This window comes from Herpailurus yagouaroundi, unplaced genomic scaffold (genome assembly GCF_014898765.1).
Source record: "Herpailurus yagouaroundi ecotype Mexico unplaced genomic scaffold, PumYag 194, whole genome shotgun sequence".
Taxonomy (NCBI): Eukaryota; Metazoa; Chordata; class Mammalia; order Carnivora; family Felidae; genus Herpailurus; species Herpailurus yagouaroundi.
The window spans coordinates 2,391,787-2,408,831 of NW_024412425.1; the positions used below are offsets into that span (position 1 = coordinate 2,391,787).

At 38.6% G+C, this 17,045-nt stretch overlaps 1 protein-coding gene across 6 annotated transcripts in view; it reads left to right on the forward strand.

The window, feature by feature from the left end:
- The first annotated feature begins 2,852 nt into the window (after nucleotides 1-2,852).
- Nucleotides 2,853-17,045, forward strand: part of ZNF383 (zinc finger protein 383) — a 101,127-nt gene continuing 86,934 nt past the window's right edge. For 2 of the 6 annotated variants that reach the window (XM_040445686.1, XM_040445691.1), the window contains exons 1-2: nucleotides 2,853-3,161; nucleotides 3,982-4,049. The gene's annotated coding sequence lies outside the window, so the exon portion shown is untranslated. Of the gene's footprint in view, nucleotides 3,162-3,981; nucleotides 4,050-15,673; nucleotides 15,719-17,045 lie in introns of those variants that run through there. The other 4 variants (XM_040445684.1, XM_040445689.1, XM_040445685.1 and 1 more) reach the window with 3 other exon arrangements.

Genomic DNA, 17,045 nt, shown 5'->3' on the forward strand with positions numbered 1-17,045 from the left:
AGAGAATCAGTTTCCTTCCTTTTCCAGCTTTGAGAAATTCTGCATTCCTCAGCTCATGGCCTCCTTTTCAAATCCAGTAATGACTGAGTCTTCCCTCACACCACTCTGACACTGACACTTACGCCTTCCTCTTCCCCATTTAAGGACCCTGTGATTACACTCGGCCCAACCATATAATTCAGGACAACTCCCTATTTTAAAGTCAGCTAAATATCAACTTTTCATCCCCACTGCCATGTAACAACGGGTTCCAGGAATTCAAATGTGGACATTTTGGGGAGCCTAATATCTTGCTTACCATAGACATTAAGGTAATTCAACAAACTGTCAGCAAATAGCTTAGAACAACTGGATTTCCATATGGAAAAGTATTTTTTATTATTACCTCATGCCATACACAATAATGAACTTCAAGTGGACCATAGATCTAAAAGATAAAAAATAAAACTATAAAACCTTTCGAACAAACACAGGAGAATAACACTGGGATAGGCAACGTTGTCTTAGAAAGAACACAAAGAGCATAAAGCATTAAAGAAAAGAGGTGATAAATTAGATTCTATCAAAAGTAAAATTACTTTTTGAAAGACACTATTAAGAAATTGAGAAAGGCAAGCCTTAGGCAGGGAGAAATATTTACAATATGTATGTCTGACAAAAGACTTTCATCAAAGTATATAAAAACTACTACAACTCAATAATAAAAACACAACCAATTTTTAAATGGAAAAAAATTTAAGATGTCACAAAAGAAATAAAAGAACCGTTAATAAGTGTATGAATATGCTGAAATCCATAGTCATCAGAAAATGCAAATCAAACCACAATTTGATGCCACAATTTGAACCCTCTCAAATGGTTACAATTAAACAGACTGACAATAGCAAATATAGAAGGGATGTGAGATGTGAAACAACTGGAACTTTTCATATACTTCTGGTGAGAATGTAAAATGGTACAACTTTGTAAAACAACTTGGCAGTTTCTTTTAAAATTAAACATACACTAATCATATAATCCACCAATTCCACTCCTACATATTTCCCAATATAAATGAAAACATACGTTTACCAAAAGATTTGTACACAAATACTTCATAACAGATTTATTTATATTAGCCAATATGGAAACAACTCAAAAGTGCATAAACCCGCCAATGGTTACACAAATTCAGATATACGATGTCTACATTTGTTCAAACTCATCAGATTGTTCACTTACAATGAGTGCATGTTATTGCACCTAAATTGTAACTCGGTAAAGTTGATTTAAAAAAAAAATGCACATAAGGGAGCCTCGCTGGCTCAGTCAAAAGAGCACACAACTCTTGATCTCAGGGTCATGAGTTTGAGCCCCACATTGGATATAGAGATTACTAAAAACAAACTTTTTAAAAGTATGCACATAAATAAATATAATTAACAAACCATAAAATTAACTCTTAAGTTGTACAAGTTAGTCACTTTTAGCACATCCATAGAGTTTGTATGACTATCTTCATCATCTAATCCAAGAACATTTTATCACCCCAAAAAGAAACCCTACACCTATCAGCAATCACTCCCAATTCCTCTTAACCCTGCCAACCCTAAGTAACTTGAATTTACTCTTTGTATCTACAGATTTGCATATTCTAGGCATTTTTTATAAATGAAATGTGGTCTTCTGTGACTGGCTTATTCACCTAGAATAATTTTTTCAAGGGCCATCTGTGTTGTGGCATGTTTTTTTTATTGCCAAATAATACTCTGTTGTAAGGATATAACACTTTCTTTATCCATTCATCTGTTTACAGGCATTTGGGTTGTTTCCACTTTTGGCTATTGTGAATAATGCTGCAATGAACAATTGTGTATAGGTTTTTGCATGAATGTACATTTCCAATTTTCTTGGATCTATGTATAGGACTGGAATTACTGGGTCATACAGTAACTCTATGTTTAATACTGGCCTCAAATAATGAGTTGGGGAGTGTTTAATGTAATAGCCTTTAAGAACTTATTTTGTGTAAGCTTTACACATGTTTTCTTAATCCATATGACACTCCTGAAAAAAAAAATACTGTGTTCAAGATTTTTGATGATGTAGAATATGTTGTGCACACAGCACACATCATTAGTTCAAGGTCATAGATGGTAGTTTTCAGGACTAGGATTTGAATCTCAGGCTTGTCATGATCTGAAGCATACAATTTTCATAACAAGCCATTTTATTTCACACTTTACTTTCTTCCTCTTAGTTCTTTTCTACCCTCATCTCTGTAATAGCTGCACCCGTATACTCTACGGCCCTACAGAATTCTCATGAAAACTCTGTTCCACCAAGTCCTACTTATTTTACTTTATTTCCTTCATCCTCTTCCACTCATAACAGGCTCAGCCAAAACTTTAGTGTCTTTTTTTTATTTGGTTTGTTTTTAGCTGTTTTTACATTTTAATATCCATCCTCTTTTTTTTCTTTTTTCTATTAGGAATAAGTAGGTGGGAGAGGGACAGAGAGAGAGGGAAAGAGAGAATCCCAAGCTGGCTCCCTGCTATCAGCCTGGACCCCCACTTGGGCTCTACCTCACCAACAAGAGATCATGACCTGAGCTGAAATCCAGAGTTGGAGGCTTAACCCACTGAGCCACGCAGGCACCCCTGACAGTTTTGTTTTTAAGGTTAACATATACAAGTCCCAAAAAAGTCTTGGGTGAGGCTCCTCTCTTCACTGTGGTGAAGTTCAGTCATGTAAGACACTCTACATGGGAGGCAGTCTCACCCTTTCCACCTCTAGACTACATTTCCCAGAAGTTCTTTCGGCTCTAATCAACTTCCGTGGGAACCCAGCAACCTTTTTCTATTTTTAGGAAATATGTGGCTCCCAGGGACTGGCAAGCTCCATGGAGGAAGCTTATCTCCAGGATATGTGGGCTGTGTCCTGTGGGAGCCTAACCTGGAGACTGAGCGTGGATCTGGACGGCCCCTTGATGCGATATGGAGAGGGGAGCAAGGATATTGGCTTCACCCAGGTTTTTGCGCCTGCAGGAAATCGAAACACCAGGCGCCATCTTGTCTGAGCAGACTCCTTCCGGACTACATTTCCCAGAGGCCTCGCAGGAGCAGGGCCGCTCCTTCACTCGCTTGCCCGACCGTCGGCCTCCCGGGAAGGGTAACTGCAAGGTGAGCGGCCTAAGTTTTGGGGGGCTCCACCAGGCTGCGCAGATGCGTCCGTAGGTTGACCGGGGCAACCTGAAGGTGCGGTCTGGGCGGGTCCGTAGTCTCGGCAGGTGTGACTTGGTGGGACTAGGGGAAGGGGCAAGAGGAACAGGATTCCATGTGTACGACTGTGACCTTATGTGACTGTGCGGCGTTCTGTGTAGGGGTGTGATTGTCTCTGTGGTGGGTGTGTCATTGCGACTGACCATGCGCGGACCTCTGTTTGCAGGTGTAACTGGAGATGTCAGTTGTAAATGTGTGGTTCTGACTGTGCTGCTCTGTGTGTCGGTGTGGCTGTCCCCATGGTGGGTCTGTGATAGTGTGCGTTCGTTTTGTGTGACATTGTGTGTAGGAGGTGGGGAGTGTACAGAACTTGTGATTATGCGACTATGACTGTTGCCTGAGGGGTGTATGTGTATGTGTGGTTGTGGTTTATGAGCGTTAGCAAAACTAAGCCTACTGCATATCTGTGACTATGTGAGGATGTGTAAGTATGAGCATGTAATTTTTTGTGGCACCGTGTGTGCAGTTGGAGGGTGCCTGTCATTGTTGCCAGGGTGGCAGTGTGCGTTGTCCCAGTGGTTGTGTGAGGTCAAGACAAGATTTTGGTCTTGGACAGCAGAGGCTTCTCCCCTTCTGACATGCTCAGACTGGAATGCTCCCAACAGCATAGACTCTGATCTCTCTCCATGAGTGGTAGGTGTGAGTCCAGAGCTACTACTGCTCTGGTCGTTTGGGCCACAAGGAAGGCCTGGCATCTCATGATTCCTTTCTACTTCCTCAGCTCTGCTCTTCTCAGGTAGGTCCCCAGAGGAAGAAGGAGGAATGGCTGTTGACCAAGCCAAATAAAAGGTGCGATGAGGTTTACTTTTTGCTTTTCTTCTGGTTGGCCTTGTTTAACATAGACTCATCAAGTGACCTGGTTCCTACAAATTCTCATTAAAGAAAATGATGAGATGCTGTAGGGTGGGCACACAATCCCAGTATTCTCCATCATTTCCGTCTACATAGTGTTCACATATTAATTTAGAAAATAGCTCCATTTCTCCTATGTATTAAGCTTTTGCTTCTTTTAAACACACACACACACACACACACACACACACACACACACACACACACCATGATAAAAGAATTTGGAAAATGGAAAGTTACAGAGAGCAAAAGTAAGCTCCTACTACCCAGATATAAATATATATATTTTCATCAATTTCCTCCTAATACATTTCCTTATGTACATACAGTATACATTATTTTCAAGATTGGAATCTCATAGTATTCATCATTTCATATCTTATGTTTTCAGGAAAAATTTATAGCTGTTATATAGTTAGTTTTTCCTTTGTTAAAAATTCCTAAATATTAGATACACAAAAGTGCTTAAAATATAGACATTTTAAGAAGTAATTATAAAGGGCACCTCTAATATAACAGGAACCTGTGTCAGCCCTCCAGTAGCCTCTATTAGTCCTGCCCCAAGAATAAACTTCTTTTCACCTCTTTAAGTAACTCTGACTTTGGTGATAATGTATTTTCTTATTGATGTTTAAAAACAAAAAAAAGTTTACCTCATATCTACACATCCTTAAGCAATATAGTCTAGGTTTTCCTTTTTAACTTTATAGAAATTAATTCTGCTGGGTAGTGTTGTTTTGAGTCTTGTTTTTCCTCACAATATTGTATTTCTTAGATTTACCCTTATTGTTATACCACAGCTATATGTTTAGATATTGGTTGTTTCCTGTTTGGGGTTGATTTGAAAGGGCTGCTCTACACATATTTTTATAAGTACTCTGGTGCACATATGCATGCTTTCCTAGGGTATAAACATACAAATGGAATTGCTAAGCCAAAGGATATGTGTATATCTTCAAATTTACTAGATAATACTGAGCTGGTTTTCAATATGGTTGTACCAGTTAAATTCCTACCAGCAGTTTATAAACATAGTCATCTGTTTTCTCTCTAATACCTTGGCATTTTAATTTTTTTCTCTGCAGATACGAAGGTATATCATATTGTTTTTTGTTTTTTTTAATTTTTTTTTTTCAACGTTTATTTATTTTTGGGACAGAGAGAGACAGAGCATGAACGGGGGAGGGGCAGAGAGAGAGGGAGACACAGAATCGGAAACAGGCTCCAGGCTCTGAGCTATCAGCCCAGAGCCTGACGCGGGGTTCGAACTCACGGACCGCGAGATCGTGACCTGGCTGAAGTCGGACGCTTAACCGAATGCGCCACCCAGGCGCCCCTATCATATTGTTTTTAAGGTATAAAATACATTACAAAAGTAGAGAAATCAAAGAATATATGACTTGATGAATTTTTTTAAGTAAGCATATTCATTTAACCAGATCCCAAATCAGATTAGGAAATAGAACGTTACCAGCATTCTAGAAGCCTGATTCTTGTCCCACCCATTCACTACTCACCTCTCCCAAATATAACCATTATTCTATCTTTCTATCTTCTACAGCCATAGATTAATTTTCCCTGTTCTGGAATTTTATATAAATAGTACCACACAATTTGTGCTTGGCTTTTTTTGTTTAACATTTTATTTCACATGTAATATGAATGTAATATGTAATAATATTATGTAGTATGAATATGCAAGATTCATCCATGTTGCTTCATGTAGTTGTGGGTCATTCATTATTATTGCTGTTTAAAATTACATTGTATGAATAGAACACAATTTATCCATTCCATTATTGATTGGCATTTGAGTTATTTTCAAGATTTCAGATTGGGTCTATTATGAACAAGGCTACTCTGAATATTCTTGTACATGTCTTTTGGTACACATGTGAATGCACTCTGTTGGGTATATCCATAAGAGTGCAATATTTGTGTTGTAGGTTATGCATATATTCAGCTTTAAAATACACTGATAGTTTTCTTAAAAGATTTTTATCAATTTACACTCTCACTTCATTGTATGAGAACCGACTTTAGAACAGAAGCTTTGTTAGAAAGAAAAATCGTTTATAATAAAAAGGTCAGTCAACCAGTAAGATATTACACTCCTAAATGTACATACCATTGTAAAATGTTTCAAATATATTTGACAGAACTAAAAGATGTAGTTGGACAAATCACAATCATAGTAGGGGATATTTAGCACTTTTCTCACTTTTCACAGCACTTCTCACTGACAGAACAATCAATATAAAACCAGTAAAGTTGTATAATATTGGAACAGCGTAATTGACAAATGACCTACTTGACATATGTGGAACAATGTACCTTACAACTGCAGTATACATTATTTTCAGATGCATGAGATATTTATCTAAACCGATCATATGCTGGACCATAAAGGGAATCTCAATAAATGTTAAAGGACTGAAATAATACTGTATGTTTTCTTTTTAAAATTTTTTAAAAAGTTTATTTACCTTTTTTTTGAGACAGAGAGAGTGAGTGGGGGAAGGGCAGAGACAGAGAGGGAAACAGAAAATCTCAAGCAGCCTCTGTTCTGTCAGCCTATAGCCCAACACGGGGCTCAGTCCCACAAACCATGAAATCATGACCTGAGCTGAAACCAAGAGTCAGACACTTAACCAACTGAGCCACCGAGGTGCCCCCATACTGTATGTTTTCTGATCAGAGTGGAATTCGGCTAGATGTCAGTAACAAAAAGATGCCTAGAAATATCCGCAATATTTGGGATTTAAGCAATGTATTTATAAATAACAAGTGACCCAAAGAAGAAATTGCAATGGAAATTAAAAAATATTGTTAACTGTACGACAACGAAAATATATCACAATGTGTGGTGTTGCTAAAGCTGAACCTGAGGAAAATATATAGATCTGCTAGTAAAGAACATTGAAAAATTAGTGATCTAACTCAAGATGTTAAGAAAAAGTATACTAAAACCCAAAGTAAGCAAAAAATGGGAAATAATAAGAATTAGAACTCAAATAAAAATTTATGTATATTGAAATACGAAATGAATGTAGAATAGAGAAAATTAATAAAGCCAAAAATTTTGTTTTTGGAATTAATAAAACTGATAAGCCTCTAGAAAAATGTAAAGAAAAAAAAAGAAATAAGACACAGATTACCAACTCAGATGGGAGAAAGGCTGAGTTCTCACTTAATTCTTGGTTCATACCTGGGACTTAGTTGCACAATATAAGATGATTAGAACCTGAGCCTGGTGATCATCGTGCTGAGTCCCTTTTTATACTTCATCAGACATGTAAATTTCTGCTTTTAATACAGATTTCTATTGGATGTGATGTGTGTTTAAAGTTTTGCATGGTCTGCAATGTCATCACAGCTCATTGTCCTGTAATGAAGATGTACTGGGCTAGGCTAGGTGTTCTTAAAAAGAACTAAATCTTCCTAATTAATATCACTATTTAATTATTCGGGGTTTAATTTTGTTAATAAAATGTTTATTTCATAGGTGATAATAAGAATTGAGTTTGCAGTGAGCTCTCATTTGGGACATTCAGCTTATTATTTTATCCTACCTTATTTCTACTTGGATTTGTGCGTGCCCACTTGTGCCGACTAACTGTGAAGTACCCTCTATCCAGGGTTATTGTGTGAGGCCACAGGTGTGATGGGTCCTTCCTGGTGTCAGTACAGTTTTTCCTATTTCGTTTTTTGGAAGGTGGGAGGGGCAGAGGGAGAAAGAGAGAGAATCTTAAGCAGGCTCCATGCCCAGCGTGGAGTGCGATATGAGGCTCCATCTCACAACTATGAAATCATGACCTGAGCCAGAATTATGAGTCAGTCACTCAACTGACTGAATCACCTAGGCACCCCAGTTTTTCCTATTTCTAAGGCTGTTTTTTTTTCAAAGTTCCTTGAGTCTATACCTTTCAGATTATATAGGTGGAAACAAGCACTTATACCAGAAATATAAATAATAAGATGAGAAAGAATACACATACCTATAATCACTCACTAATTATGGCTAGTTAAAAATTTTTTTATTCACTCTCTTTTGTGCACTTTATATTTTTCTCTCACATGTTATTATGGACTTAAAGCATTTTTCAATGTTTTAATCAACTGTTGGTTGTAGTAGACTCCATCATAATACAAGGAGGAGTGGCAGGAGAGGTATTCCTAGTATATTGTATAAATTTTCACTATGTGGCCAAAGAGGGCCCCCTTTAGGAGTCTTTTTTATTTAACTTTTATTTATTAAGTAATCTCTACCTGCAGTGTAGGGTTTGAACCCCCAACCCTGAGATCAAGAGTTGCATGCTCTACTGATGGAGCCAGCCAGGCTCCCCTTAGGAGACTCTTAAAGGGAATCCTTTCAGCAGAGCACCTGATACTTTGAGAGTATCATCTTTTGGCAACAGCAGCAGCAGCAGCAGCAGCAGCAGCAGCAGAACATGCCAATTTTTTTTCTGTTCTAAGACATGGAGTCAGCTACTATTCAGGAACCCTCTTTTCTTTTTTCTTCACTTCTCTCCTTTCCTACTTGGAATTGAATAAAAGACCAAATGCAAAGACTCTCTTATACCTGAGAGTTTATGTTGAGCAAAAGTGCTGCTATTGTTGGGCTACTTTAAGTGGCGCCAGAGCTCAAAAGTTTTTTTTTTTTTTTAATTTTTTTTCAACGTTTTTTATTTATTTTTGGGACAGAGAGAGACAGAGCATGAACGGGGGAGGGGCAGAGAGAGAGGGAGACACAGAATCGGAAACAGGCTCCAGGCTCCGAGCCATCAGCCCAGAGCCTGACGCGGGGCTCGAACTCACGGGCCGCGAGATTGTGACCTGGCTGAAGTCGGACGCTTAACCGACTGCGCCACCCAGGCGCCCCTCAAATGTTTTTTTAAGGTTTAGTTAGTGTTCACATTGATTTTTTTTTTTTTTTGGCTTTCTTGTGGTAAGTCATTTTTTCAACCTTCAAAACTTTCTCATACTTTGATAGATTATTGGGGGCAAGAGGTTAGCAGTTAATTGAGGAAGTAATTAAATTTGAGATATTTCCCCAAGAAATGTCTATTATGGAATAGAATTTTTATTAAAAATTTTTTTTTAAATGTTTATTTATTTTTGAAGGAGAGAGAGAGGGACAGTGTGATGGGGGAGGGGCAGAGAGAGAGGGAGACACAGAATCTGAAGCAGGCTCCAGGCTCTGAGCTGCCAGCACAGAGCCTGACACGGGGCTCGAACTCACAAACTGCAAGATCATGACCTGAGCCGAAGTCGGACGCTTAACCAACTGAGCCACCCAGGTGCCCAAAATTTGCTTTTTTAAAATGATCAAACAAGACTTAAATTTTATATTCAGGTGGGCACCTTCTTCCTCAGGAAAGAAGCTATGGGCACAACAGGTACGTGCCCCTGTTAAATATTAGCTTCATTACACAGTGATTGAAAACTCCAATGGTGACTCTGTAACTTCATAAGACTATTAACTTTCCTTATGACTCTATTTACCTAAAAATTAGCAGTCACAAGAGTAGGAGAGTTAGAATACAGATAGTATTTTTTCAAGATTAGCACTCAGTGTTTTGAGCAGGTTTACTCTGGATTAAAGTAATATCGGTTGTACAGGTGAAAAAATGAACTGAATGCCTGGAGTTTACTAAAGAGAATCGAGATTAGTGTCAGTCTCCCCAGTTTTATTGGGCCTATGCCCTTTCTGTCTTAATTACTTCCATCATCCCTTCTTCCAGCCAAAACCATGCAAAGATGTGCTGGTTCCCCTGTCCCATCAGCCATTCAGAATATTCATACCACCCTCAATTTCCTTGTCCTTAATAGGAAATAAAGTTATTGCCTCTTCCAACATGAATGGGAATGCCTTGGGGAAAGTAATGGACTGTCGTGGAAATTACATTAGGAAAGCATTCTAAAGAACTGGGTTCTTTTTTTTTTTTTTTCAATATATGAAATTTATTGTCAAATTGGTTTCCATACAACATCCAGTGCTCATCCCAAAAGGTGCCCTCCTCAATACCCATCACCCACCCTTCCCTCCCTCCCACCCCCCATCAACCCTCAGTTCTCAGTTTCAAGAACTGGGTTCTTAAAAGCTAACTTCACTCAGCATCTTTAGTCATAAGGAAAATGTAAATTAAAACCACAGTGAGATGCCACTTCATAGCTACAAGGACGCCTATGATGAAAAAGAGATAATAACAAGATGAAGATTTTGAGAAATTGCTGGTGGAATGCAACATGGTTCAACTTCTTTAGAAAACAGTTTGGCAGTTCTTCAAAAAGTTAAACAGTTGCCATATGATTTAGCAGTCCCATTTCTAGGTATATACTCAAGAGAACTGAAAACATTTATTCACACAAAAACTTGTCCATGAATGTTCATAGCAGCATTACTCACTATAGCCAAAAAGTGGAAATAATCCAAATGCCCATCAATTGATGAATTCATAAACAAAATGTGATATATCCATACAATGGAATGTTATTCAGCAATAAAAAGGCATGAAGTTCTGATAACATTCTATAACATGGATATAAAAACATGCTACATGAAAGAATCGAGTCACAAGAGGCCACATATCATATGGTTCCATTTATATGAAATGTCTAGAATAGGCAAGTCCATTGAGGCAGAAAGTGGATTGGTGTTTGCTCAGGGCTGGTGAAGGAGGGGAAAATGGAGACTGTAAATGGGGTTTCTTTTAGGGGAAATGAAGATGTTCTAAAATTAGATTGTGATATACTAAAAGACATAGAATTTAAAATTTTTAAATGATTGACTTAATACAGTATGTTGAAGATTATCTCAATAAAACTATTAAAACAAAAATTACAGCTAACCTAAAATTAGTGGAGGAGAGTCTGGATTGGCTATGACTTGATAATTATTGAAGCTAATGGGTATATGGAGGGTTTTCATACTATTTAAACTCTACTTTTGTGTATGTTTGGAAACTTCTGTATTAAAAAGTTAAAAAAAAAAAAAAACCTCCAGAAATCATTATTGTGCTATATGCTAACTTGGATTAAATTAAAAATTAAAGTTAAAAGAAAAAAAAAAAGCAAAACTAACTTAAGGCCTAATGGTGAAATACCAGAAATATTCACAATAAAATCAGGGAGAAAGCAATTTCAGCAGTTATTATTTAACCTTTTTTGTTTTTTTTCTAAATCCATTAGAAAACTAGTACTCCATAGGAAATAACTAAAACACAATTGCTTTATTTTTTTCCTATAACTTCTAGTATCACGCTTCTCTAGGCCAGTTCATTTTCTGCCTATGGATAAGTGTTTCATTTATGGTTGGATAATAAACAGTCCTCTGGTTTCTTTCAGTCCAAAAATGGGTCTCATTTTAGTAATTAGAATGTTCATTTCACTGTACTAATCAATGCTGTGAACTTTTAAAAAAATTTAACCTCTTGGGGTGCCTGAGTAGCTTGGTTAAGCATCTGACTCTTGATTTTGGCTCAGGTCAAGATCTCATGGTTCATGAGATTGAGCCCTACCTCTTGGGGCTCCTCATGAGGCTCTGCATGGAGTCTGCTTAAGATTCTCTCTCTCTCCCTCTCTTTCTTCCCCTCCCCTGCTAGCACATGTGCTCTCGCTCTCTCAAAAAAAATAAAGATAAAACTTTAACCTCCAGGCTCCTTGAACTGGAAGCTTCCAGTGAAAAAGCTTGATGATTGCTTCTCTTTTTCCTCTGTCACACTAGACAACTCCTTGAAGTAGGAAGCAGCAAAAAGAGAGGAAAAGAAAAATCTTAATTGTATGGATGCTTATTCTCTGTTGCTTTGGGCCATGTTCAGATCTGCCTACTCCTTTTTTTTTTTTTTTTTTTTAATGTTTTATTTATTTAAGAGAGAGAACACAAGCAGGGGAGGGGCAGAGAGAGAGGGGGACAGAGGATCCAAAGTGGGCTGTGCCCTGACAGGGTGATAGCAGTGAGCCTGATGCAGGGCTTGAAGATCTCTCAAACCATGAGATCTTGACTTGACCCGAAGTCAGACGCTCAAACAACTGAGCCACCCAGGCACCCCACATCTGCCTACTTCTAAGGAGAGGGCAATGGCTCTACTCCAGGTAGCTGCTTACAGTTCCTACATTCAGGCTTTGGGCATCAGTCCTCCATGGAGCTCTTCTCTAGAGCTGGAAATCCTTTTGGTAGGTTTAGAATAAACCTAGACCTTTGCCCACTCCTACTGTGGGGCCCATATCTAGTCCCAAGAGGGTATCAGGCCCCACAGTCTTTGTGCTTCCTAAACTCTGGAACATAAGGAAAGTTTTCCCAAGAACTCCTGTCACATTCTACTTGGAACCCTGGTGGCACTTGGGTCCTACTTTTCTGTCCTTGTGAGGTAGGAGAAATAACAGAGCACAGCAGTGCTTTCCAGAAATAGATCTTTCTCTCAAAGACAGCCTTCTCTCATACATGCTCCAATCTCCGAAATACCTTTAGAATAGATGTTGAATTGAACCAAAGGCACACAATCAGTTTGCAGCCAGCTCCTTTTGCAGGACACATAAGATGGACAGGGTTCTCACTGTGGAATGGAGAGTTTCATGGTCCCTGTTGTCTTGTTCTTCTTCTCCAGGGCTTCTCCTAAACTGGGAATGAGAGAGGCATAGTTTAACATCCTATTACAGACTGAAAACTAATACAAACAATAAGAGAATTCAAAAAGGTACACAGTCAATATCCAGAAATGAATAGAACTTTGTATACTTAAAAATAGATGGAAGATACATTGGAAAAAGTATAACAATAAGTAAATAACAATGTATATATATAACATTTATATATAACATAATAAATATAGGGGCGCCTGGGTGGCTCAGTCAGTTGAGCATCCAACTTTGGCTCAGGTCATGATCTCAGTTTGTGAGTTTGAGCCCCATGTCGGGCTCTGTGCTGATGGCTTGGAGTCTGGAGCCTGCTTCAGATTCTATGTCTCCCTCTCTCTCTGCCCCTCTGCCGCTCGCTCTCTCTCTCTCAAAAATAAATAAACATTATAATATAAATATGTAATTTTAGATAAATATTGTGTTCGTTAATTTATATACTTATAATTATTATATTACATGTGCATTAATTACTATACTTACAATGTATACATATAATTAATAGCAGGCACAAAAATAGTATAAAATACCCAGGAATATCTGAAAAAGAAGTGAGCATGATACATATGGAGAAAACTTCATTGTTCCTGAAGGACACAAACATTGACTTGAGTAAATTGAAAAGTATTCCGTGTTCTAGGAAAGCAAGACTCAAAATCATAAAGGTGTCAAAACTCCTTAAAGTTAACGCATTCATTTTATGCAGCCCCAAGAAAAATACCAGTACCTTTTTTTTAAAATGATTTATGCTCATATGGGAAAGTAAGTCAGAATATCACGAAACTTTTGGAAGAGATGAGTAATGAGGGGTTATTTTTAAATTTTTATTTATATTTATTTATTATTATTACTTTTTAATGTTTTAACATTTATTTATTTTTGAGAGACAGAGAGAGCGCAGGAGCAGGGGAGGGGCAGAGAGAGGGAGACACAGAATCCCAAATAGGCTCCAGGCTCTGAGCCATCAGCACAGAGCCCGATGTGGGGCTTGAACTCACGAACCATAAGATCATGACCTGAGCCAAAGTCGGACGCTCAACCAACTGAGCCACCCAGGCGCCCCTATTTATATTTATTTTTTAATTTTTTTAGAGAACGTGTGCAGGTGGGGAAGAGGGGCAGAGAGAGAATCTTTTTTATAAGTTTATTTATTTTTGAGAAAGAGAGAGCACAAGCAGGGAAGGGGCAGGAGAGAGGGAGACACAGTATTTGAAGTAGGCTCCAGGCTCTGAGCTGTCAGCACAGAGCCCAGTGCGGGACTCAAACCCATCAACCGTGAGATTATGATCTGAGCCAAAGTTGGATGCTTAACCGGTTGAGACACCCAGGGGTCACATAGAATCTGTCTTTTATGGATTTTTTTAACGTTCATTTATTTTTGAGACAGAGAGAGACACAGCATGAATGGGGGAGGGTCAGAGAGAGAGGGAGACACGGAATCTGAAGCAGGCTCCAGGCTCTGAGCTGTCAGCACAAAGCCTGACGCAGGGCTCGAACTCACGGACTGCGAGATCGTGACCTCAGCTGAAGTCAGATGCTTAACCAACTGAGCCACCCAGGCGCCCCTTTTATGGATTTTTTTTTAAAAAGTTTATGTATTTTGAGAGAGAGAGCATGAGCTGGGGGCAGGCAGAGAGAGAGAGAGAGAGAAAATCACAAACAGGCTCCATGCTATCAGTGCAGAGCTCGACATGGGGCTCAGTCTCACCAATTGTGAGATCATGACCTGAGCTGAAATCAAGAGTAGGATGCTTAACTGACTGAGGCACCCATATGCCCCCATTTATTTTTAATCTAGACAGTCTGGCTTCAGGGTGTCCAAGGTTTTTTGTTTTTTGTTTTTTAAAGACTTTATTTTTTTTAGAGCAGTTTTAGGCTTATAATAAAATCAAGAGGAAGGTACAGAGTTTTCCCACATATGCCCAAAGCCTCCTCGTTCATTATCAACATCCCCCACCAAGTACATTTAGTACAACTGACGAACCTACACTGACACCCCATGATCATCCAAAGTTCATAGTTCAGATTATGGTTCATTCTTATACATTCTGTGGGTTAGGACAAATGCATAATGACATGTATCCATCATTATAGTATCGTACAGAGTGTTTCAGTGCCCTCCAAGTCTTCTGTGCTCTACTTATTCATCCCTCTCCCAGTCCCTGGAAACCACTGTTCTTTTTGCTATCTCCATAGTTTTGCTTTTTCCAGATTGTTATATAGTTTGAGTCATACTGTAGCAGGATTCTTGCACAGAGTCGTAACACTGAGGCTTTTCTTTCCAGGAAGCAACTTTACTCCTGCAGGCACTGCTCAGTTGGGTTCATATCCAAAGAACTGAGCCCCAAATGCCACGTGCCGCAGTTTTTTAATATATTTTTACTTTTTGTCTCCCATATATGGTAACACACAAACATGTAGTGTGATTAAGTGGTCTCATGTTACAAGGTCATTAGGGATGTTGTGAAGTACAGGAATAGCAAGATTGCCTTGAGGGGTTTTTTTTCTTTCCTTAGGAAGGGGACCTACCACAATACAGTCTGAGCCATTTTTCATATTGGCTTCTTTTACTTAGTAGTATGCATCTAAGCTGCCTTTATATCTTTTCATGGCTCTATAGCTCACTTCCTTTTATAACTGAATGATACTCTGTTGTCTGGATATGCCACAGTTTATTTAACCATTCACCTCCTAAAGGTTCCAAGTTTTGGGAATTAGTTATCAAGCTGCTATAAATATCTGTGTGCAAGTCTTTGTGTGGACATAAGTTTTCAGCTCCTTTGGGTAAATATTATGAAGCGTGATTGCTGGGTCATATGATAAGAGGATGTTTAGTTTTGTTAGAAACTGTCAAACTGTCTTACAAAGTGGCTGTACCATTTTACGTTCCCACCAGCAATGAATGAGAGTTCCTGTTGCACCTCACCAGCATTTGGTGTTATCAGGGTTCTGGATTTTGGCCATTCTAATAGGTATGTAATGGAAGCAGCCTTTTATTGAGACATATTTTAAAATTACACACGACATAGTTTTTAAATTATAGTAAATAGAGAGTGTGATGCTGGCCAAAGAATAAGGATGGATCACTGAATCAAAATAGAACCACAAATAAATCCAAACATGTATCATCTATAATAATGGCATAGCATTTAAATCAATGCTGTAGTCACCTGCTGTGAGGCTCACTTTTCCCCCTCCTTGTTTCAACATATCTGAAGTCAGGATATATCTTATACAGTTTTTTTTTCTTTCTTAGTGGCATAGAAAATAATAGTGAATTTTAAGTCAGATATATTATTCACATGTGACTTTGATACACTTGGGTAGCCAGCCTCTTCTGTGAGAGAAATTAAGTAGGATTCTTAACTGATATATCATAAATTTATAATCTTATACTGTAGTCTTTTATTAAATAATATTATACCAAAATAAAATAATAGTTGATTAAAGACCTAAGTGTTGAAAAGCGTTAAAAAAAAGGAGTTAAAAAAAATTTTTTTTATGTTTTCTTTTTGAGAGACAGAGCACAAGTGGGGGCAGAGAGAGAGAAGGAGACACAGAATCTGAAGCAGGCTCTAGGCTCTGAGCTGTCAGCACAGAGCCCAATGCGGGGCTTGAACTCACGAACTGTGAGATCATGACCTGGGCCCAAGTCGGATGCTTAACTGGCTGAGCCACCCAGGTGCCCCTAAAAAAGAGAAGTTTATATAAATATGCATAAGTCAGAAAAATTTTCTTACCCAAAAGCTATGAAAGTTGACACTTTGACTGTTTTGCATGATAAAAACACATAAGCAAAATTAATTGTTTTTTTAAGAGCTATAGGGGAAGAATGACGAGTGCCTTTGTGTATGGTGGGGGTGGGGGGTTGTCTTGGGGAGGTGGAAGTTGACAGACTATCTTGGGCTTGGGAAGTAAGACTTGATTAGGTAAGTCTTAGTCCTTCTGATCGAAGCATACTGTGTTCTTGGCCAAACAGTATCATTTGGGTAAATGTGCCAGGGGACCTGAGTGAGGGCTGCAGAGGAGGGATCTGCTCAGGCAGGTCACACAGCAGCTGTGTCTTGGGTTCAGAGCAACATCACTGAGGTGGGACAAAGTCTGGCCTGAATCATGTGGCTGAGGCAAGAACCTGGGTTAATCGGATGAAGGAGAGGAAATCTCAGTCTATATTCTTTTGAATCCACTAGCCAGGATCTATCATACTGTAGCTAAAGCTGGGGCTTCTGGGATTGAAGGAGTCGGATTTATCCCATACTCCCACTAACCACAGTTATAAGACCCAGAGTAGTCAACTGA